At 44.7% G+C, this 23,617-nt stretch overlaps 1 protein-coding gene across 1 annotated transcript in view; it reads right to left on the minus strand.

Moving 5' to 3' along the window:
- Window positions 1–23,617, minus strand: part of CDR2L (cerebellar degeneration related protein 2 like) — a 379,334-nt gene that overhangs the window by 18,432 nt on the left and 337,285 nt on the right. The gene's annotated exons all lie outside the window — the stretch shown is intronic.

The raw sequence follows: 23,617 nt of genomic DNA on the forward strand, positions 1-23,617 counted from the left end.
TCCATGGTAGGAGTAACAAAATCTAATGCAATTTCCTATCCACTTGGAGATTGTCTGTTTTGAAATTGCTTTTCCTTCCTTTCCTGTTGCATATGCTACCAGTAGCTGGTCTGTTTTTCTATTGTCCTTGGTCCTGTCCAGGTAGTAGCGTAATTGTCTATGTACATCCAAGGTATGCAACAGTCTTTCTCCCCTGTTCTGTGGGTTGGGGAAGAATGTATGTAGGTGGAGAGCCTGATTTAAAGACACTCTGGATACCACCTTAGGCATAAATGTAGGATTTGTTCTCATGGACACTCTATCTTGATGGAATATCAGGAAGGGTTGCACTGCCATTAATGCCTGTAGTTCAGATACCCTTCTTGCTGAAGTGATTGCCAGCAGGAAAGCAGTCTTCCATGATAAGTATTGTAATTCTGCTGCTGCTGCTGGTTCAAAAGGAGGAAGTGTCAATTTTTCTAGCACAAAGTTCAAGTCCCATGCTGGCAATGGTGGTTTCCTAGGAGGTTTTACATTTTTAATTCCTCTCAGAAACTGCCTGAGCAGAGGATGTGAGAAGACAGGAGGATCCAAGCTGTATTCTGCTGAAATAGCTGATGCATGAATCTTAATGGAAGAATAGGACAGGCCTGTGTGGAAGAGCTCTGCCAAGTATTCCAGGATGTTGGCTATGTTTACCAGTGACACATCTTCTCCTTTTGCAGTACTCCAAATGAGATATCTTTTCCATTTTGCTGAATAATTTTTTCTTGTTGAGGGTCTGCGAGCCTCAAGGATAATGTCTTTAACCCTTTGGGATAAATTTGGGTTAATTGATCTTATGCAATGTTCCAGGCAGTCAGCTGCAGAGTTTTCAGGTTTGGATGCAGGATGTTGTAGTTGTTCTGTGTTAACAGCAATGGAACCAGGGGTAGTGTCCATATTTGTTCCCGAGACATGCTCCTCAGTAATGGGTACCAATGCTGCCTTGGCCAGTCTGCAGCTATCAGAATGATCCTTGGACGGTCCTCTTTGATCTTCAATAGCACCTTGTGCATCAAAGGAAGTGGTGGGAATGCATATGCTGTCAGGTTTTTCCAACTGAAGGACAGGGAGTCCACCTTCCAAGCAAGTGGGTGGTACGTCCTTGTGCAGAATTTCTTTAGCTGGTGATTGCGTGGGGATGCAAATAAGTCTATTTCTGGGAATCCCCATTTTCTTGTAATGGTTTTGAAGATGTCCGGATGCAGCATCCATTCGTGGGCATCCGTGGTAGTCCTGCTTAATATGTCTGCTAGAATGTTTTCTTTTCCTGGTACAAAAATTGCTTGTAACTGAATGTTGTAGCTCAGAGCCACATTCCAGAGGTCCAGTGCCATCCGGCATAGAGGGTACGAATGTGTGCCTCCCTGTTTGTTGATGTACCACATAACTGTGGTGTTGTCTGTCCTTATCATCAATTGACCTTCTCGGAGAAATGGTCTGAATGTCTGAATTGCCAATTTTACTGCCATCATTTCCTTTAGATTTATGTGTAGGTGCAGCTGGTCTTGAGTCCATAAGCCTTGTATGCACTTGTCCAGCATGTGGGCCCCCCAACCGAGGTCTGAGGCGTCCGTCGTGATGGTTTGGCTTGGTTGAGTGCTGTGGAAGGGCAATCCTGTGTTTGATTGACAGGCCTGAGCCCACCATAGGAACTCTTGCTTCAGGCATGGGATTATTGGAATTTGGGTTTCTAGGCTGTGCTTGTGTTGAGACCATAAATTCTTTAGGTACCACTGTAGCTTTCTCATATGCAGTCTGGCATGAGGGACCAGTATTATGCAGGATGCCATGAAGCCCAGGGCTTGCAGTACCTTTCTTGCTGTTAGATGGTTCTGCTTTGTTAATGCCAAGAAGTAGAGAGGTAGTTGCTCTTGTTTTTCTACTGTTAGGAATGCCATTTGTTTTGATGTGTCCAGCTCTGCACCCAAAAAAGTTATTCTTTGGGATGGTATCAGCCTTGACTTTTTTATATTGACTGTATATCCCAGGGCTTGTAGCAGGTAAATGACCCTTTGTAAGTCTTCTGTTAGCTTTTTTTTTTGTTGTCCGCTTGTATCAGGCAGTCGTCCAGGTAGGGGTAAATTTGGATTCCCTGAAGCCTGCAATGAGCAATTACTGATGCCAGGCATTTCGTGAATACTCTGGGCGCAGTAGATAAGCCAAAGGGCAATGCTGAGAATTGATAATGTTCTGATCCTGCAAGAAATCTGAGGTATCTTCTGCAATTTGGTCGTATGGAGACGTGCAGGTATGCCTCCTTGAGATCTAGAGTTACCAGCCAAGACTCCTTGCCCAGCATGGGAAGAAGCTGCTGTAGAGTCAGCATTTTGAATTTTGGAACAATGAGGAATGTGTTTAAAGCGGACAGGTCGAGAATAGGCCTCCATTTGCTCTCTTTTCTTGGTACCAGGAAGAGTCTGGAGTAAAATTCCTTTCCTTGCTCCATAGATGGTACCTTTTCCACAGCTATCATCCTTAATAATTGAGATATTTGTTTTAGAGCTTCTGCCTTTTGATTTGGAAGTAGGTTTGGCATTCCTCTCTTCCCTGGTAGAGTATGGAAGTGAAACCTGTAGCCTTGGTCTATTGTCTGTAAAATCCACTTGTCTCTTGTGATGTAATGCCAGTTTATTGAAAATAAGGCTAGCTTCCCGCCTAAGGGTGCTTCTAGTTGTTCCCTGGTAGGCGGTGCCAGAGCCAAGTCACTGTGATTGCCCTGTAGTTGTGATGGTGGCTGTGTCTGTGGCTGTACTTCGCTGGTTGTTACCCTGCCACTGGCATCCCCTGTAGGCACCCCTGGATTGGTTTCTGCCTCTTGAATGCCTATTCCTGCCTCTCTGAGTTCTGGAGGATTCTGGAAAGGACCAATTCTTGGAGGGCCAATTCCTGCTAAACCTTGGAGGTTGGACCTGTAAGAAATCTTTCACTGTTTGGACAGATTTTGCCTTCTCTTCCATCTTCTTCAGCACCTGTTGTGCAGGAGAGCCAAACAAATTGATCTTATCCATAGGAGCATCTAATAGTTTGGACTTGACATGGTCTGGTAAGGCCTGCTCTTTTAACCATGCATGCCTTCTGATAACTGTGCCAGTCATGGCTGATCTAAAGGAAGCCTCCAGTGCATCATAGCCGCATTTTAAAGAATGGTTACTGACTTGCTGAATGTTATGTACCATTTCCTGAACCGATTTTTTTGTCTAATGCTTCATCAGAGGACAGTTTTTTGGTTAACTGGTCTAGCATAAATTCTTGATACTGGATCATGTGAAATTGACAGTTCAAGGCCCTAGCTGAAAGAGTAGCAGAAGTGTAAACTTTTTTACCCCATCTCTCTAAGGATCTGGATTCCCTTTCAGAGGGGAGGGGGTTTTTAGCAGAGGTAGCTGCTACAGCCTTAAGCCCTTGGGAGATAGTCTCGGGATCTGCAAAAGGAGCCTTATACAAATGGTAATGCGAGTCCGGGACCCTGTAGTATCTATCAGGCTTAGCAGGGGCCGGAGGTAGAGAATCAGGAGCAGTACAAGCATCATTAAATGCATCATCTACAACAGAAAGAACTGGAGGTATGGCTAAAGGCCTATGTTGTGGTAAATGCAGAAAGGTTCTAAGCCTTTTTCTGGAGTCTGAAAAATCCTGGCCCTGCCACTGAAATTGTTCCCTCATAGCATGCAAGGTTTCCCCAAAGGAAAATTCCTCAGGCGGAGAGGCAGAAGGGATGGACTCTTCAGCATCAGAGTCTTCATAATTTATTTTTTATTTATTTATTTATTTTACATTTGTTAACCGGGCTAGTCCAGCTGGATACATGTCCATTTTCAGTGGAGGCCCGAGGAGAAAAGCTCCACTATCTAATGCAAAGTAACAAAAAGTACATTCCAAGTACATAGGCAGTTTAAGCTGCACTAATGCATAGTAACAAAAGTACATTTAAAGTACATAGGCAGTTAAGACACAACTAAAATCAGGTCTATAAATACATAGGGAATTAGAGACACATGTAAAACAGGCATTTAGGCAAGTTTTTCAGTAAGAGTATTCATAAAATATTAAATCTCTTCAGTACAATAATGACATACGTAATTAAGTAGTTTGAAGGCTAGAAAAGAGTAGAAAATAATAGTTTGTAGTTAATAGAGTAAAATTTCTTAGGTAGAAATGAAGGAGAGTTGGAGAAATAGAGTTGTTAGTCAGTGCAAAGGATGCAGGAGAAGGTAGGTGGTATATGTTCAGCTAGGGAAATTGACAGTAAAATCCACTTGTCTCTTGTGATGTAATGCCAGTTTATTGAAAATAAGGCTAGCTTCCCGCCTAAGGGTGCTTCTAGTTGTTCCCTGGTAGGCGGTGCCAGAGCCAAGTCACTGTGATTGCCCTGTAGTTGTGATGGTGGCTGTGTCTGTGGCTGTACTTCGCTGGTTGTTACCCTGCCACTCCCAGAATTCATAAGGGAAGAAAGGAGCCCCTGGAGGGTCTGTATCATCTGAATCATCAGAGGAATCATCTGTAGAAATAGGCTGAGGGGGCTCTGCTCAAGGCCTCTTCTCTGGAGGAGGCTGAGAGGCCCTGTCTGGTTGAGGTTGGGATCCCCGGATTAAAGAAATGAGATCCTCTGCTAAACTAAGCATTTGTGAACTAGAGCTAGGCCTGTGAGAGGGGGGCTTAGCAGGCACAGTTTTAGTAGTTTTAGCTGCTTTAGCCCTGGCAAAGGCCTTAATGGACATGGCTGCAGGTGGCCTAGCAGCTCCACGTGCAGGGGTTGAAATATCCAAGGGAATAGTGTCAGATAGTTCTGAGAAACGGCAACAGCAGGTGGGATTTCAGAGGCTGACTCCACCAGGTTGGAAGAGGCCTCGGTAGAAGGTAAGTTTTCGGCTGAAGGAAGAACCGCTTGCTCGGTTTCAGCCGAAACCGAGACACTCGCTGTTGGCCGAAACCGCGGACCGCGAGTGTCGGTCCTTTTCCTTGTGTTTTTTAGACATTTGCGTAGTCGGAGGATCCGACGGCATAATATAAGCGAAATCGGAGCCGAAAAACTCCTCAGCAAATTCAGACCGACGTCTAAGCGTCCACCGGTTAAAAGAAGCACAGGCTAGACAAGCTGCTACGTCGTGGTCTGGGCCTAAACAGGGTAAGCAGTAAGAGTGGAAATCTTTATGAGGTATTTGTTTCCCACAAGTTAAACAGTTATTCACTTTTTCTGACATCGGCTGAGGCAAGAAAGAGTCCCCAACGGGGTACTTAGCTTTTTAGAAGTCTTCGAAGTAGTATTCGGTAGTAGTAATCTCTGGTTCTGACCGACCGGCACTTGTGAACAGCTTCTGCTTCGGGTGCCACGCGGCAAGAAAGACTGAGGAAAATGGCGTTGGCTGATGCCTTTAGACCCGAATAACTGCAGCTATGACGTCGGGTGAAGTGCGACACCAGCCGAGGCCAGACCCAGACTTTGGAATCCGGCCGACCGAAGGGCTGCCTGACGACAGGACAACCCATTTGTAAGGACTGCAGATGCATCCTTGAAGGACATCTATGCCTTTTGAATAACAAAGTAAACAGGTGTCGTAGGTATAATCAAGCTGGGTTTCATCAAGTCCTAGATCATTGGGCCTGGTTCGTCAAAACAAGGTGCGAAGGACAGTTGAACTTGCCCCCCCATCTTTTGCAGAACCCAGTTTACATCTCCTCCCTGAGGTTCACTGCATCACATTTTATTGGAGCTTGCTCAACAATGCAGGACTTTATAAAACCTAACTCAATGAATACTTATATACTTGAAGTAGAAACAGCATGTGGAGAAATTCTGTAGAGTCGAACCTGAAGAGGAATAGGGCACTCATTAACAAAATGCACATTCCATGCTGGGGTCTCCAAGCATACTTCAAAAATTCTGCAGTGATGGCACAAACAAATGTCACCTGATTACAAGGAGAAATTTGTCCAAAACAAGTATTTTACATACAGGAGGTAAGTCTTATCCAATGTAGGAAACTGCACCTCTTGCCAAACTACACCCTGCAACTTATTATAATCACTTTCAAGGTCATTATTACTCAAAGGAAAAGCAAGTATTTCATTACCACAAAAAATTGCCTTTTCTCTTTCCTTCATCAACTCTGGAATGAGACAGCTGCACTTCTGATACACCATGGTCAAATAAGGTCTTCCTCTGTGGTTTTGTCAGCATCTATCTTCTCTGCCAGCTACACTTCAAGTTTTTTTTCTCTACTTCCTTACTTATTTTACTTCCAATTACATACAATGTCCTTTTCTGCACCTGAATCCTCTCAGGTTGCACTAATCTTGCAGCCTGACAAAATACCCTGTGGCGTCCCCACTCTGGACCAGTAATCAAAGAAAGTACAGTTTTGTACCTACCATAAATGTAGATGTCCGAACTGGATAGCATCTGCAGTCATAACAACTGGGTTGTCCTGTCGTCAGGCAGCCCTTCAGTCGGCCGGATTCCAAAGTCCGGGTCCAGCTTCGGCTGATGTCGCACTTCACCCGACGTCATCTCTGTTGGTGTTCGGGTATAAAGGCATCAGCCGACGCCATTTTCCTCAGTGTTTCTTGCCCCAGATGCCAGTAGCTCTCTTGAAGGCTAAATTTTTTGGATAGATGCCAATGTTTCCAAAAAGATAGAGGTAAACACAAACATAAGCATGTATGTACATATATACAAACAAATACACCATAAAAGACTCCCCCCCACCAGCTAGCTATTAGGAGGGTAACCACCCTAGGAGTACCACAGAGGGGAAGGAGGGAGGGTAATCCTGACTGCAGATGCTATCCAGTTCGGACATCTACATTTATGGTAGGTACAAAACTGTACTATGTCCTTCATGGATGCATCTGCAGTCATAACAACTGGGTAGAATACCATAGCCAACTAGGGAGGAGGATAAAGGTAAATTATGGTGTGTTTAGGATCCCTTGCAGTACAGCAGTGGCAAACCCTGCTCGGGATCTGGAATATAGAGGCAAATTGTAATGCTTGGCAAATGTATGCACGGAGGTCCAAGTAGCCGCCTCAATAATGTCTTTGGTTGCCACTCCTCGTAAGAAGGCTGTGGTAGTGGCTGCTGCCCTTGTAGAATGAGGTCTTATGTTCTGTGGAATTGGTTTTCCATGGAAGGAGTAACAGAATCGTATGCAATTTCCTATCCATTTGGAGATTGTCTGTTTAGAAATAGCTTTTCCTTCCCTTCCTGTTGCATAAGCTACGAAAAGTTGGTCAGTCTTTCTGCTATTTTTTGTTCTGTCCAAGTAGTAGCGTAGCTGTCTATGTACATCCAAGGTGTGCAGTATTCTTTCCCCTCTGTTTTGTGGGTTGGGAAAGAAGGTAGGTAGGTGGATTGCCTGCTTTAAAGACACTCTGGATACCACCTTAGGCATAAATGTAGGATTAGTCCTCATGGACACTCTATCTTGGTGGAAGATTAGGAAGGGTTGCACCGCCATTAAGGCCTGTAGTTCTGAAACCCTCCTTGCTGAAGTAATTGCCAGTAGGAAAACAGTTTTCCATGACAGGTGTTGTAGGTCTGCTGTTGCTGCTGGTTCAAAGGGTGATAGTGTCAACTTTTCTAGCACAAAGTTTAAGTCCCAAGCTGGTAATGGTGGCTTCCTTGGAGGTTTTACATTCTTGATTCCTCTGAGAAACTGCCTGAGCAAAGGGTGTGAAAAGACAGGTGGATCAAAGCTGTATTCTGCTGAAATAGCTGATGCATGTATCTTGATGGAGGAGTAGGACAGGCCTGAATGAAGAAGTTCGGCCAGGTACTCCAGAATGTTAGGCATATCTATGTTTGACACATCTTTTCCTTTTTCAGTACTCCAAATGACAAACCTTTTCCATTTTCCAGCATAGTTCCTTCTTGTTGAAGGTCTGCGTGCTTCAAGAATAATGTCTTTAACTCTTTGGGAAAGCTCTGTGTTAGCTGCTGCTATGTGATGTTCCATGCAGTCAGTTGCAACGTTTTTAGGTTTGGATGCATGATGCTGTAGTTGTTCTGAGTTAACATCAAAGGCATCAGAGGAATTGGCCACATATTGTTCCGAGACATGCTCCTCAGTAGTGGGTACCAGTGTTGTCTTGGCCAGTTTGGAGCAATCAGGATTATCCTTGGACGTTCTTCCTTGATTTTTAGTAGTACTTTGTGTATCAAGGGAAGAGGTGGGAATGCATATGCTGTTAGGCCTTTCCAGCTGAAGGAGAGCGAATCCACTTTCCATGCTAGTGGGTGGAATGTCCTTGTGCAGAATTTTTTGAGCTGGTGATTGAGAGGTGATGTGAATAGATCTATCTGAGGCATTCCCCATTTCTTTGAGATGGTCTTGAAGATGTCCGGGTGCAGCTTCCATTCGTGGGCATCCGAAGTGGTTCTGCTTAGTATGTCTGCTAGAGTATTTTCTTTTCCGGTACAAATATTGCCTGTAACTGGATGTTGTAGCTGAGTGCCAGGGTCCACAGCTCCAAAGTCATTCTGCATAGGGGGTATGAATGAGTGCCTCCCTGTTTGTTGATGTACCACATGACTGTGGTGTTGTCTGTCCTTATCATCAACTGGCCCTCTTTGAGAAATGGTTTGAACTTTTGGATTGCCAGCTTTACTGCCAGCATTTCTTTTAGGTTGATGTGCAGGTGAAGTTGATCCTGTGTCCAGAGTCCTTGCACGCATTTGTCCAGCATGTGGGCCCCCATCCTAGGTCTGAAGCGTCTGTTGTGATGGTCTGGCTTGCTTGACATCTGCGGAAGGGTAGGCCTGGGTTTGACTGGCATGCCTGAGCCCACCATAGGAACTCCTGTTTTAAGCATGGAATTAGTGGGATTTCTGTTTCCAGGCTGTGTCTGTGTTGGGACCATAAATTCTTTAGGTACCACTGTAGTTTTCTCATATGTAGTCTGGCAAATGGGACCAAGATTATGCATGATGCCATGAAGCCCAAGGCCTGGAGTACTTTCCTTGCTGTTATCTTGTTCAGTTTTGTTAGTGCCAAGAAGTAAAGAGGAGTTCTTTTGTTTTTCTGTAGTTAGGAATGCCATTTGTTTTACTGTGTCCAATTCCGCGCCCAAGAAGGTCCTTGTTTGGGATGGTATCAGCCTTGACTTTTGTAAATTGACTGTGTATCCCAGTGCTTGTAGCAAGTAAATGACCCTTTGTAAATCTGTTGTCAGCTTGCTTTTGTTGTCCCCTTGTAGTAAGCAGTCGTCCAGGTATGGGTAAATTTGAATTCCTGTAGTCTGCAATGGCGATTACTGATGCCAGGCATTTTGTGAATACTCTGGGCAGTAGATAAGCCAAAGGGCAATGCTGAGAATTGATAGTGCTCTGATCCTGCAAGAAATCTGAGGTATCTTCTGCAGATTGGTCGAATGGGGACGTGCAGGTATGCCTCCTTGAGATCTAGAGTTACCAGCCAACACTCCTTGCCCAGCATGGGAAGAAGTTGCTGTAAAGTCAGCATTTTGAATTTTGGGACAATGATGTATGTATTTAAGGTGGACAGGTCGAGAATTGGTCTCCAACTTTTTTCCTTTCTTGGAACTAGGAATAGTCTGGAGTAGAACCCCTTTCCTTGCTCTGCTGTTGGCACTCTTTCCACAGCTCTCATGTTTGTTAACTCCATTATCTGTTGTAGAGCCTCTGTTTTTTGATTTGGAGGTAGATTTGGCATTCCTCTTTTGACTGGTAAAGTGTGGAAGTGGAACCGGTAGCCTTGATCTATGGTTTGTAGAATCCACTTGTCTTTTGTTATGTAGTGCCAGTTCTTTGAAAATAAGGTTAACTTTCCGCCTAAAGGAGCTGCTATTTGTTCCCTGGTAGGCGGATTTAGGGTTAAGTCACTGTGGTTGTGTTGATGTAGTGGCAGAGGTTGGGTCTGTGCCTCTGTTGTTACCTTGCCACTGTCGTCCTCTGTAGGCACCTCCTCTAGATTGGTTTCTGTCTCTGGAACGTCTGTTCCTGCCCCTTTGAGATCTTGTGGAGTCAGGAAAGGACCAATTTTTGGCAGGCCAGTTCCTGCTAAACCTTGGGGGTTGTACCTGCAAGAAATCTTTAACCGTTTGGACAGATTTTGCCTTTTCTTCCATTTTCTTCATAACCTGCTGGGCAGGTGTACCAAACAAACTTGTCTTATCCATAGGAGCATCTAGCAACTTAGCTTTAACATGATCCGGTAAAGCTTGCTCTTTTAGCCATGCATGCCTTCTTATCACTGTGCCAGTTATGGCTGATCTAAATGAAGCCTCCAGTGCATCATAGCCACATTTTAAGGAATGGTTACTAACCTGTTGTATGTTATTTACCATTTCTAATACATATTTCTTATCAAGAGATTCATCAGTGGTTAGCTTTTTAGTTAATTGATCAAGCATAAACTCTTGGTATTGTATCATGTGAAACTGACAGTTTAAAGCTCTAGCTGAGAGAGTAGCTGAAGTGTAGACCTTTTACCCCATCTGTCTAATGACCTTGCTTCCCTTTCAGAAGGAATAGGGTTTTAGCAATGGTCGCGGCTACTGCCTTGGGACCCTGGGATATAGTTTCGGGTCTGCAAGTGGGGCCTTGTAAAGGTGGTGATGAGTATCTGGCACCCTGTAAAATCTGTCTGGTTTGGCAGGGGCTGGGGTAAAGAATCTGGAGGAGCAGACATCATTGAAAGCATCATCCACCACAGAGAGAACAGGAGGTATAGCTAAGGGCCTGTGCTGTGGAAGGTGCAGAAAGGTCCTAAGTCTTTTTCTGGAGTCTGAAAAATCCTGTTGCTGCCATTGGAACTGCTCTCGCATGGCATGTAAGGTTTCCCCAAAGGAGAATTCTTCTGGTGGGGAAGCAGCTGGAATGGAATCTTCAGCATCAGAATCTTCAAAATTGGAGAAAGGAACCTCTGGCTGGTCAGTAATGTCTGATTCATCAGCAGAAACATCAGAGGACAGTGGCTCAGGGGGCTCTGCCCTAGGTCTCTTCTCTGGGGGCTGAGAGGCCCTGTCTGGGTGAGATTGAGATCCTCTGATTAATGAAATTAAATCTTCTGCCAAAGTAAGCATTTGAGAACTAGAAGAGGGCCTGGTAGTGGGGGGTTTAACAGGCACTGTTTTAGTAGTCTTGGCTGCTTTAGCCCTGGCGAAGGCCTTAATGGACATGGTTGCTGGAGGCCTAGCTGCACCACGTGCTGGGGTAGAGACATCCAAGGGAATGGTGTCTGATAAATCAGTGGCAACCACCGTAGTGGATAAAAATTCTGAGGCCGATTCAAGAGTGGTAGCAGGGGCCTCAGTTGTAGAGATAGATTCAGCTGTACTTTGAGCAGTTTTCTCGGTTTCGGCGAAACCGAGACACTCGCTTGCTTAACCGTGGTTTCGCCGAAACCGCGGACCGCGAGTGTCGGTCTTTATCTTTGCGTTTTGGCAGATTGGGAAGTCGGAGGATCCGACGGCATAATGTACGCAAAATCAGAACCAAAAACTGTTCTGCAAACTCCGACCGACGCCTAAGCGTCGTCGGTTGAAAGAAGCACAGGCCGACAGGCTGCTACGCCGTGGGCTGGGCCTAAACAAGGCAGGCAATGAGTGGAAATCTTTATGAGGTATTTGTTTCCCACAGGTTAAACAATTATTAACTTTTTCTGACATCGGCTGAGGCAAGAAAGGTTCCCAACGGGTACTTAGCTTTAGAAGTCTTCAAGTAGTATTCGGTAGAAGTAATCTCTGGATCCGACCGACCGGCACTTGCGAACAGCTTCTGCTTGGGCCACGGCAAGAAAGACTGAGGAAAATGGCGTCGGCTGATGCCTTTATACCCGAAGACCAACAGAGATGACGTCGGGTGAAGTGCGACATCAGCCGAAGCTGGACCCGGACTTTGGAATCCGGCCGACTGAAGGGCTGCCTGACGACAGGACAACCCAGTTGTTATGACTGCAGATGCATCCATGAAGGACATCCTGAATCCTCACCACTGACACCGTAGAGGGACATTCACTTGGAATACAAATGTATACACTAAGTACTTTCAGATGGAGAGCTCTCGGCATCAAGCACAATTTCCCTAAAAGCACGCAGGGAACACCCTCAGCCTGGGGTCTAGATTTCTCTATATCTGTCTCTCCCCAGATCCCCAATAAGGCTCTCCACTGGCACACCTGTGTTAAGCATCCTCTCTGTGAAACCAGTGCTTCATGCCCCTTCTCCAAGTAGATGACACACACTCTCTCTTTGAGATTTAATTTTCACACACACACACACACACACACACACACACACACACACACACACACACACACACACACACACACATCTGGGAATGGCTGGCACAGGTTACTCGCTCTACCAACTGTGCCCAGACTATAAGGTAGATTCACTGCCACCAGTCAGTTACCATAAGGCTACTAAAGGGGTATCCAACTACTCTGAGTGAAGTTAATATTAATACAAATGGTAATGTAGACCAAACAGCAAGGCTTTCAGGAGTGGCACAAGTTACCACCAAATAAATATATGCAAGTGCTCACAAAACCTAAACATTTTTCTAAAAAAGGACCAGCCACAATGACAAGTTTAAATGTATTTAATAAAAAATAATAAAAAAAACAAGGAAAAAGTACTAATATCTATTTACAGTAAAAAACAGAGTTTCAGTCACGTAAATATTAAAAACAACATTGATGGAAAGTTTCCCACAGATACAGGAAAAAAGTACAGCTTTGTACCTACCATAAATGTAGATGTCCAATAGATATGCAACTGCAGTCATAACATATGGGTTGTCCTGCCTCAGGCAGCCCTCGGTCGGCCAGATTCCAAAGTCTGGGTCCGACGTCGGCTGATGTCACATTTCTCTCCGACGTCAGAGCGGCTGGAGTATATAAGCATCAGCCGACGCCATCTTCTTCAGTGTTTCTTGCCCCAGATGCCAGGTGCCCTCCAATGAAGGCTGTAATCAAATTGGAAGACAAAAATAGGTTTCCAGACAATAAATAAGCAATAAACAGATACACCATAACAGATATCCCCAGCTAAGGATAATAGGGATAGGAGTGGACCCAAGGCATAGAGGGAAGGAGGAGGAAAACCCGACTGCAGTTGCATATCTATCGGACATCTACATTTATGGTAGGTACAAAACTGTACTATGTCCTTCAAGAATGCAACTGCAGTCATAACATATGGGTTGAATACCATAGCTTAGCTGGGGGAGGTGGTATGCTCTAGGAAAAGGATGGTGTAGCTATCAATCCCTGCAGGACTGCCGAAGCAAACCCTGCTCTGGATCTGGAATATAAAGGGAGGTTGTAGTGTTTGGAAAATGTATGCACGGAGCTCCATGTAGCAGCTTCTAGAATGTCTTTTGTAGGCACCCCTCTTAAAAAAGCTGTAGAGGTGGTTGTAGCTCTGGTGGAGTGTGGTCTGACATTGGCTGGCACACACTTTCCATGGAAGGAATAACAGAATCTGATGCAATGTCCAATCCATTTTGAAATTGTCTGTTTGGAAATTGCTTTTCCTTGTATTCCAGAGGCGTAAGCTACAAAAAGCTGATCAGACTTCCTACTGGTCTTGGTTCTGTCTAGGTAGTAGCGAAGTTGTCTGTGTATGTCCAAGGTATGTAACAGTCTTTCCCCTCTGTTCTCAGGATTGGGAAAGAAAGTAGGCAGGTGAATTGCTTGATTTAAAGAAACCCTGGATACCACTTTTGGCAGAAAAGTAGGGTTGGTTCGTAGGGAGACCCTGTCTCTGTGAAAAGTTATGAATGGTGGTATTGCCATTAAGGCCTGTAATTCCAAAACCCTTCTTGCTGAGGTTATGGCCAGCAGGAAAGCTGTCTTCCAGGAAAGAAATTGTAACTCCACAGAAGCTGCTGGCTCGAAGGGAGGTAAAGTCAATTTTTCTAGGACAAAATTGAGGTCCCAAGCTGGTATTGGTGCCTTTCTTGGGGGCTTTATATTCTTGATTCCTCTAAGAAATTGCCATAGCAAAGGATGTGAAAACACAGGTGGATCAGTGTTGTATCTAGCTGAGATAGCTGAAGCATGTATTTTTATGGAAGAGTATGAGAGTCCATTATGTAACATATCTGTCAAGTATTCCAGAATGAGAGGGATGCTCAAAAGTGATGCATCATGACCCTTGTTTGTATTCCAAATGCTGAATCTCTTCCATTTGGCTGAGTAAGCCTTTCTGGTGGATGGTCTGCGGGCTTCTGTTAGTATCCGCTGAACTTCCTTGGAGAGAGGTAAATTGAGGTTATTTATGGGATTTCCCAAGCTGTTAGCTGTAGAGTCTGGATGTTGGGATGAATAGTCCTGAAGTTGTGTTGAGTCAAAAGTTGAGGCCATTGTGGAAGGGCCCACGTTTTGTTGTGACATATGCTCCGTAGTAGTGGGTACCAGTGTTGTCTTGGCCAGTCTGGAGCTATTAGGATCCCCTTCGGTTGCTCTGCCTTGATCTTTAATAACACTGTGGTCATCAGTGGCAGGGGTGGAAATGCATAAATTATTAGGGAGCTCCAGTTGAATGAGAGGGCATCTACTTTCCATGCTTGTGGATGATATGTCCTTGAGCAGAACTTTTGTAAGTGATGATTGAGGTGGGAGACAAATAGGTCCACGTCCGGCCTGCCCCATCTCGAAGTGAGTTGTATAAAGATGTCTGGATGTAGCCTCCATTCGTGGGGGTCCAGGAAATTCCTGCTTAGACTGTCCGCCAGAACATTGTCTTTGCCTGGAACAAACTGGGATTGTAGCTGTATGTTTTGACCCAGTGATTTTTCCCAAAGATTCATTGTCAGTCTGCAAAGGGGGTAAGAATGAGTGCCCCCCTGCTTGTTTATGTACCACATCACAGTGGTGTTGTCTGTCCGTATTAGTAGGTGGCCTTGTTGAAGTTGTTGTCCTAAGGCCTCGATGGCATGCATTACTGCTAGCATTTCTTTTTGGTTGATATGCAGATGTGTTTCCTTTGGGGACCATTGCCCTTGAATACATCTGCCCTCCATGTGCGCCCCCCATCCAAGGTCTGAGGTGTCTGTGGTCATTGTCTGTGTTATCTGAGGTTTTTTGAACAACATGCCTGTGTTTAACTGGCTTACTGTGGCCCACCATAGAAATTCCTTTTGTAGACATGGAATGAGTGGAATAATTGCTTCTAGGTTGTTGCTGTGTTGAGACCTTAAGCTTTTTAAGTACCATTGAAGCTTTCTCATGTGTAGTCTTGCTAGTGGGACCAAGAGAATGCAGGATGCCATGTAACCCAGGGCCTGTAGGAAACTCCTTGCAGTCATCTGGGTGAGCTTTGCTAAACTTTTGAAGTAATGAGTTAACTTCTTTTGCTTGTCTTCTGTCAGGTAAGCCATTTGAGAGGCTGTGTCTAGTTTGGCTCCTAAGAAGGTTATTTGCTGGGATGGCTGAAGTCTTGACTTTTGAAAGTTGACTGTGTATCCCAGAGCCTGTAGCAAGTGTATGACATAATTCAAGTTTTTTGTCAAGGTTAGTTTTTTGTCCGCTTGTATGAGGCAATCGTCCAGGTACGGGTAGATTTGAATCCCCTGGAGCCTGCAATGAGCAATTACTGATGCCAGGCATTTCGTGAATACTCTGGGTGCAGTAGATAAGCCAAATGGCAATGCTGAGAATTGATAATGCTCTGGCCCTGCAAGAAATCTGAGGTATCTTCTGCAGCTGTGTCTGATAGGGAAATGCAGGTATGCCTCCTTGAGGTCCAGAGTAATCAGCCAAGACCCCTTGCCCAGCATGGGAAGGAGTTGCTGTAAAGTCAGCATTTTGAACTTTGGTACTATGAGAAAAGTGTTTAGAGCGGACAAGTCCAGTATTGGTCTCCATTGAGTTTCTTTTCTTGGAACAAGGAACAGTCTTGAATAAAACCCCTGACCTTGTTCTTGTTGTGGAACTTTTTCTATTGCTTTGATCTGAGCAAGCAGAGAAACTTGCTTGATAGCCTCTGCCCTCTGATTTTGTGGAAGGTTTGGCATGCCTTGTTTTCTTGGCAAGGTATGAAAGTGGAACCTGTAACCGTGGTCTATAATGTCCAGTATCCATTTGTCTTTTGTCAGTTTGTGCCAATTTCTTGAAAACAGAGATAACTTTCCGCCTAAAGGAGCTTCTGTTTGCTCCTTGGTCAGCGAAGTAGAGGAAAGTCATTGAGCTTGTCCCTGGGCAGGAGAAACCCCTGTGTCACTTCTTTGGTTTGTTGGTTGCCATTGTCGTCCCCTGTAGGATCCTCTGTATTGCCCTCTTCCTCGGGCACGCCTGTTTTTACCCCTTTGAAATCTTTCAGGATTAGGAAAGGACCAGTTTTTAGAAGGCCAGTTCCTGCTGAATCTGGGCGGCTGAACCTGGAGGAAATCTTTGACTGTCTGTACTGACTTGGCTTTTTCCTCAATGGACTTTAACACATCTTTAGAATTAGCACCAAAAAGCTTGTTCTTTTCCAAGGGTGCATCAAGAAGTTTTGCCTTAACATGATATGGTAAAGGTTGTTCTTTTAGCCATGCATGTCTACGAATGACCGCCCCTGTCATAGCTGCCCTACATGAAGCCTCCAATGCATCATATCCACACTGCAAAAAATGATTGCTAACTTGCTGAGAATTATGCAAAGCCTCCTGCAAAGACTTCCTATTTAAAGGTTCAGGAGAGGCCAAACTTTTCTGTAAATCATCTAACAGGAAATCCTGATATTGAAACATGTGAAAGAGACAATTGAGAGCTCTCATAGATAAAGTAGTGGAGGTGTAGACCTTCTTCCCCCATCTCTCTAAGGACCTTGCTTCCCTGTCGGAAGGCAAAGGATTTTTGGATGTGGTAGCTGAAACCCCTTTAGGCCCCTGGGAAATTGTTTCTAAATCAACAGCATGGGCCCTAAATAAATGAGAATGGGTTTCTGGAACCCTATAGTATCTGTCAGGCTTGACAGGAGCAGGAGGAAGAGTATCAGGGGTAACAATGGAGTCAGAGTATAAATCATCCAAAACATCAAGCACAGGGGGTATAGCTAAGGGTCTGTGTTGAGGCTTTTTAAGGAAGGTTCGAAGGCGCTTTCTGGAATCAGAAAATTCCTGGCCTTGCCACTTAAAATGCTCCCTCATGGAATGCAGAACTTCCCCAAAAGAAATATCCTCAGGAGGAGAGGCCGAGAGAATGGAGTCCTCTGCATCTGAATCCTCATAGGTCTGGAAGGGCTCTTCCTGGCTTTCAGAGGGAACAGAGTCCTCAGAATCTTCATCTGAGGGCAGAGGGTCAGTGGGTTCAACCCTGGGCCTCTTATCAGGAGGAGGCTGGGATCCTCTCTCAGGATGGGCCTGGCAGCCTCTGATCAGAGAAATTAAATCTGTGGCCATGGACATGATCTGAGTTTCAGGAGTAGTCTGAGGTATGTTTTTAGCAGTAAGATGTTTGGACTTGCTGGCTGCCTTGGCACGTGTGTAGGCCTTGATAGACATGGACATGGGAGGCCTAGCCGCTTCACGTGCAGGAGTTACCTTCTCAACAGCAATGGTCTCGGGCATTTCCTCGGTTTCGGTATCCGGAGGAAAATCAATAACTGGTGTCGGAGTGGCCTCCGGTATCGGAGGTATCGGTAATGCGGTGTCTTCGGTTCGGAGCGGTGGAATAACCGCCTCAGAGGGAACCGAAGCACTCGCGGTTAGTTTTGGCGTGGTGTCGGTTGAAGACGCGGGCCGAAGATGTCGGTCCCGGTCTTTTCGTTTCTTAGGAGTCTGCGTTGTCGGTTGTTCCGACGGCATTGTATAATCAAATTTTTCGCCGAAAAAGTCTTCAGCGAACTCCGCCCGGCGCCTGAGAGTGCACTTGTTGAAGCGAGCACAGGCGGCACAGGCCGAGACGTCGTGGTCTGGGCCAAGGCAAGGGAGGCAGTAAGAGTGGAAATCCTTATGAGGTATTTGTTTACCACAAGACAATTTACTTTTTCAGTAATTTCTGACATCGGCTGAGGCAAGAAAAGGTCCCCAACGGGGTACTTAGCTTTTTTGATGACTTCGGTTTCTAAGAATACAGGAGCTGACCGACCGGCACTTGCAAACTGCTTCTGCTTCGGGCACCGCGCGGCAAGAAAGACTGGAGAAGATGGCGTCGGCTGATGCTTATATACTCCAGCCGCTCTAACGTCGGAGAGAAATGCGACATCAGCCGACGTCGGACCCAGACTTTGGAATCCGGCCGACCGAGGGCTGCCTGAGGCAGGACAACCCATATGTTATGACTGCAGTTGCATTCTTGAAGGACATCAGTATTTAGCTAATCTCATTATCTATTCCTGATTGACTAAAATAATTACTGTTTCCTAGTTAACTTACTTACTACTGCAAGGCAAGATGATGTACATGAGGGTCTTTCTAGTCAGGTTTCCAAAAACAGACTACCCCTGAGCCTTCAAGCTCCTCTAATATTAAACATTATTTCTGTACAGAATGACATCACATGCATCTGGTCATCTGACTTCTGGTTTCCATGCTATCACCAACACTAGAAGCTGCAAGGATTTCAGCATCTATGTGTTACCATACACACAGATACAGCTTTGCCTTTGCTCAGATTTGCTGCAGCTACTAGAAGTCATAAAACAATAAAAGCATTCCACTCTTCCTACAGGAGCTACCAACTATTCTCTATCACAGACATGTCTCTGGCTTCATTCAAAACTGTGGAATAACATCTTTATGGCGTATCCCATAAAGTAATTTAATTTCAGATATATTTCGCAAAGTCAGGTGAACTAAGATTAACCTCTACTCTTCCAGTATCCTATGTTAAAAAATATACATTTAAACAGTTACAATATCACATGTACATTTCTTCTCTGTCAGGCAGGAAAAGTACAGTTGCATACACTTACCATAAATGTAGATGTTCGAGTGTATTTACTGTTTCAGTCATTACATTTGGGTAATCTGCTGGCAGGTTGCCATCAGTCGGCCTGATTAACAAAGTCTTGGGTCCTGCATCAGTTGCTGTCCCTTCTTCCATGACATCAGGTCGTCAGGGGTATAAAACATGCAGCCGATGCCATTACATCAGGTTTTCTTGCCCCGCATGTCAGGTGCCCCCCAAATGGAGAGCAAAATTAAAATTAAAAACACAAAAATATACCGCTAACCAAAAGCAAATATGCCAAAAAGGCTTTTAAGCATAGTAAAAGAAAGTAGAGGCATAGTAAGAGAAAAACAGGGGGCTGGAGGGAGAGTAACCAGGACTGCAACAGTGAATACACTCGAACATCTACATTTATGGTAAGTGTACACAACTGTACTATGTTCTTTGTGTTTCACTGTTACAGTCATTACATTTGGGTAGATTCCCAAAGCTATGGTTGGGAGGGTGGATTTATACAGCATTAGGACCAGCTATAAGACCCTGCAAAACACCAGTGGCAAAGCCAGCTCTAGAGTTAGAGAAAATTGGTAAGTGATAATGCTTGGTGAAAGTATGAACTGAACTCCAGGTAGCAGCTTCTAGAATATCCCAGGTAGGAATACCTCTGAGAAAGGCTGCAAAAGTAGATGTAGCCCTGGTGGAATGAGTTCTGATCCCCTGGGGATAGGTTTTCCATGGTGCTTATAGCAGAAATGAATGCAATGGCTCATCCATTTAGAAATGGTTTGTTTTGAAATAGCCCTCCCCTCTGCCCCTGCAGCAAATACTACCAGCAGTTGTTCAGATTTTCTTTGAGATTTAGTCATGTCCAAGTAGAATCTAAGTTGTCTGTGCACATCCAATGAATGCAGAATCTGCTCCCCTTGTTCTGTGGATTGGGAAAGAAAGTTGGCAAATGAATGGACTGATTAAGAGCCATACTGGATATCACCTTGGGCATTAAGGATGGATTGGTCCTGAGTGACACCCTGTCTGCATGAAAGATGATGAAAGGCTCCACTGCCATAAGGGCCTGTAATTCAGATATCCTTCTAGCTGAAGTGATTACTAAAAGGAAGGCTGTTTTTCCAAGAAATAAATTTTAAGTCTGCAGTAGTTTCTGGCTAGAAAGGAGGTAGAGTGAGTTTCTCCAATACAAAGTTAAGGTCCCAGGCAAGGGTTGCAGCTCTCCTGGGTGGTCTCAAGTATTTGGCCCCTCTGAGGTACTGCTTGAGCAGAGGATGAGAGATGAGGGGAGGTTCTGTGTTGTAATGAGCTGAAATGGCTGAGGTGTGGATTTTAATGGATGAAAAAGACAGGCCCTTGTGAAGCATCTCAGTTAAATATTGCAAAATCTGAGGTAAATTGGGCGCTGCTGTGCTCATCCCTTGAGACTGATTACAGGCACAGAATCTTTTCCATTTATCAGCATAAGATTTTCTAGTACTAGGTCTTCTCTCCTCCAAGATGACATCCATCACAGGTTTGCTGAGGGATGCTAAGCATGAATTTAAGTGATTAGCCAAGCTGCAAGTTTCAATGTAGGGAGCTGAGGGTGCAGAATTTGGTTTTCCTGCTGAGACAGTAAGGAAGGCGTCTGAGGCAGGTGCCATGGAGAAATTTGTAACACACTGCGCAGAAGTGGGTACCAGTGTTGGCGTGGCCAGTCTGGAGCAATCAAAATCATTTTTGATTTGTCCTGTTTGACTTTTAACAGAACTTTGGAGAGAAGAGGCAGAGGGGGGAAAGGCGTAGACTGATAGGTTTTTCCAGCTGAAAGACAGAGCATCCACATTCCAGGCTTTTTTGTGAGGAGTTCTTATGCAAAATTTGTCCAACTGGTAGTTCTGGGGGGAAGCAAACAGATCTATGTCTGGGCTCCCCCATTTGCTTGTCAACATGTTGAAAATCTGTGGTTCCAGTTTCCATTCGTGTGGGTCCATGAGATTTCTGCTTAGTTCGTCTGCCAGAATATTCAATTTTCCTGACAGGAATTGAGCTTGTAGTTGCACTTGGTAGCTCAAGGCTGTGTTACACAATGCCATGGCTAGTCTGCAGAGGGGGTAGGAATGTGTATCCCCCTGCTTGTTTATGTACCACATAGCTGTGGTGTTGTCCGTCTTTACCATTAGCTGTACTGGATGAATGTAGTCCTTGAAGGCTGTCAGAGCATTCTGTACATTTATTTTTGATTGATATGTAGGTGCATTTGATTTGGGCTCCATTTGCCCTGAATACACTTCCCTGCCAGATGAGCCCCCCATGCATAGTCTGATGCATCTGTAGTTAGGGTTTGGGCAGCAGGGGGGTGGTGTGAATGGCAGTCCCTTGTTTTGGTGGCAGGCCTCTGCCCACCATAGGAACTCTAGGCGTAGGCAAGGTATGATAGGAATCATTGTTTCCAGGCTGTGACAATGTTGACTCCATAAACTTTTTAAGTCCACTGAAGTTTCCTCATATGCAGTCTTGCATATGGAATTAGAAGAATGCAGGAGGCCACAAACCCCAAAGCTTGCAGCATTTGTCTTGCAGATAGCAGGGGTTTTGTGGCCAACTGTTTGAAGTAAGTTACCAAATGAATTTGCTTTTCTGGCATGAGGAAAGCCATCTGGGCAGTTGTATTCAAGCTTGAACCCAGGAATGTAATCTGTTGAGAGGATACCAGTTGTGATTTCTTTTTGTTTACGGTGTATCCTAGACAAGTTACAACCCTTTTTACAAACGCCAATTGTTTTATAAGTATGGCCTGGTTTTCTGCCTGAGTTAGACAATCATCCAGGTATGAATACATTTGAATATTTCTTTGCCTGCAAAATGTAATTACTGGAGCCCGGCACTTTGTGAATACCCTGGGCACAGTAGACAAGCCAAAGGGCAATGCAGAGAACTAATAATGCAAGTAGCCTGCTTTGAAGCGTAGGTATCTTCTGCAAGATTCCCTGAATGGGATATGCAGGTTAGCTTCTTTTAAATCTATAGTTGCCAACCAGGCATCCTTGCCTAGCATAGGAAGTAACTGGTGAAGAGTCAGCATCTTGAATTTTGAAATGTCCAGAAAGGTGTTTAGAGTAGACAGGCCCAGAATTGGACACCATGATTTGTCTTTTCTGGGTACCAGGAAAAGCCTGGAATAGAAACCTTGTCCCTTTTCCTCTTCTGGTACCGGTTGAATAGACCCCATGTTTACAAGGGAAAGTACTTGTTTCTGAGCCTCTGCCCACTGATTTGGGGGCAGGTCGGGCCACCCGTTTGGTGTTGGCAACGTGTGGAAATGAAATCTGTATCCCTGGGACACTATATTTAAAACCCATTTGTCCTGGGTTATGAGTTGCCAGTTCTTTGCATGAAGAGCAATCTTTCCCCCCAAAGGGGTGGCTGAAAGGTAAGTGCTTGGAAATATTAAAGGAAAGTCACTGAGACTGTTTACCATAGGGGGGAGTCTTGTTATTTCCAGATATGGAAGTGGAAGCACCTCATTGCTTAGTTCTGAGAGTCCCTTGGTGCTTTTGGTGTGTCTGGGTTTGGCTTGAGTGGATCTGGAAGGAGCTGGAAAGGACCAGTTCTTAGTAGGTCAGTGCCTACTAAATCTTGGAGGTTGCACTTATAAGAAATCTTTCACAGTTTGCATAGATTTAGCTTTATCTTCCATCTTTTTTAGAACTTCTTCAGCCTTATTGCCAAACATGCGGTCCTGATTTAAAGGAGCATCCAACAATTTTGCTTTAACATGATAAGGCAGAGTTTGCTCCTTAAGCCATGCATGCCTTCTAAGCACAAACCCAGTAACAGCAGCCCTACAAGAGGCCTCTAAAGAATCAAAACCACATTGCAAAGTATGTTTTCTAACTTGTTCAGCTGAATGCAATAAATCCTGTAAATCTTTATTTTCCACACAGTCAGAAATCAACATAATTTTCTGTTTAAGCAGTCCCATGATATGCTGTTGATATTTTAGCATGTGAAATTGACAGTTTAAAGCCCTGATTGCCAAGGTTGCAGAAGTATAAACCTTTTTACCCCATCTATCCAGTGCCTTGGAGTCTCTATCAGAAGGGGTAGGATTTTTAGCAGTAGAAGCCTTAATGCCCTTGGGCCCCAGAGAAATGGTTTCTGGGTCCGCAACAAGATTTTTGAAAAGGAACTTGCGGGACTCAGAAACCCTGTAGTATCTGTCAGGTTTAGCAGGAGCGTGAGGCAGGGAATCAGGGGACATACTGGATTCCTTAAAACACATAATCAACAATGTCTAGAACAGGAGGTATAGCCAAAGGCCTATGCTGAGGTAAAAGAAAGAAATCCCTAAGCCTCTTTTTTGAATCTGAGAATTCCTGACTTTCCCAGTGGAAATGCTCCCTTAAAGTATGTAAAGTTTCACCAAAAGAAAAATCCTAAGGAGGGGAAGCAGAGGGAATGGAAGCCTCTGCATCAGAATCCTCATAAGTAGGTATGGACAAATCTAGATCATTAGAAGAGTCAGAAGAAACAGAATCCTGATCAGAAGATTCATAGTCAAGCTCAGGCCTAGGCCTCTTTGAAGGGGGGAGTTGACTACCCCTGATTAGAGTAATTAGATCTTCAGCCATTTTGATCATTTGTTTTTTAGGCATAGGGGCCTGAACATGTGGCCTGGGCATCGTTTTTTTTCGACATTGATCGAGATTTAGGCCTTAGGATTGAAGATGAGAGTTGGTTTGATATGCAAGTCTGTAGG

The sequence above is a fragment of the Protopterus annectens genome, chromosome 12.part0 (assembly GCF_019279795.1).
Source record: "Protopterus annectens isolate FY-2018-M chromosome 12.part0, PAN1.0, whole genome shotgun sequence".
In the NCBI taxonomy this organism is placed as follows: domain Eukaryota; kingdom Metazoa; phylum Chordata; order Ceratodontiformes; family Protopteridae; genus Protopterus; species Protopterus annectens.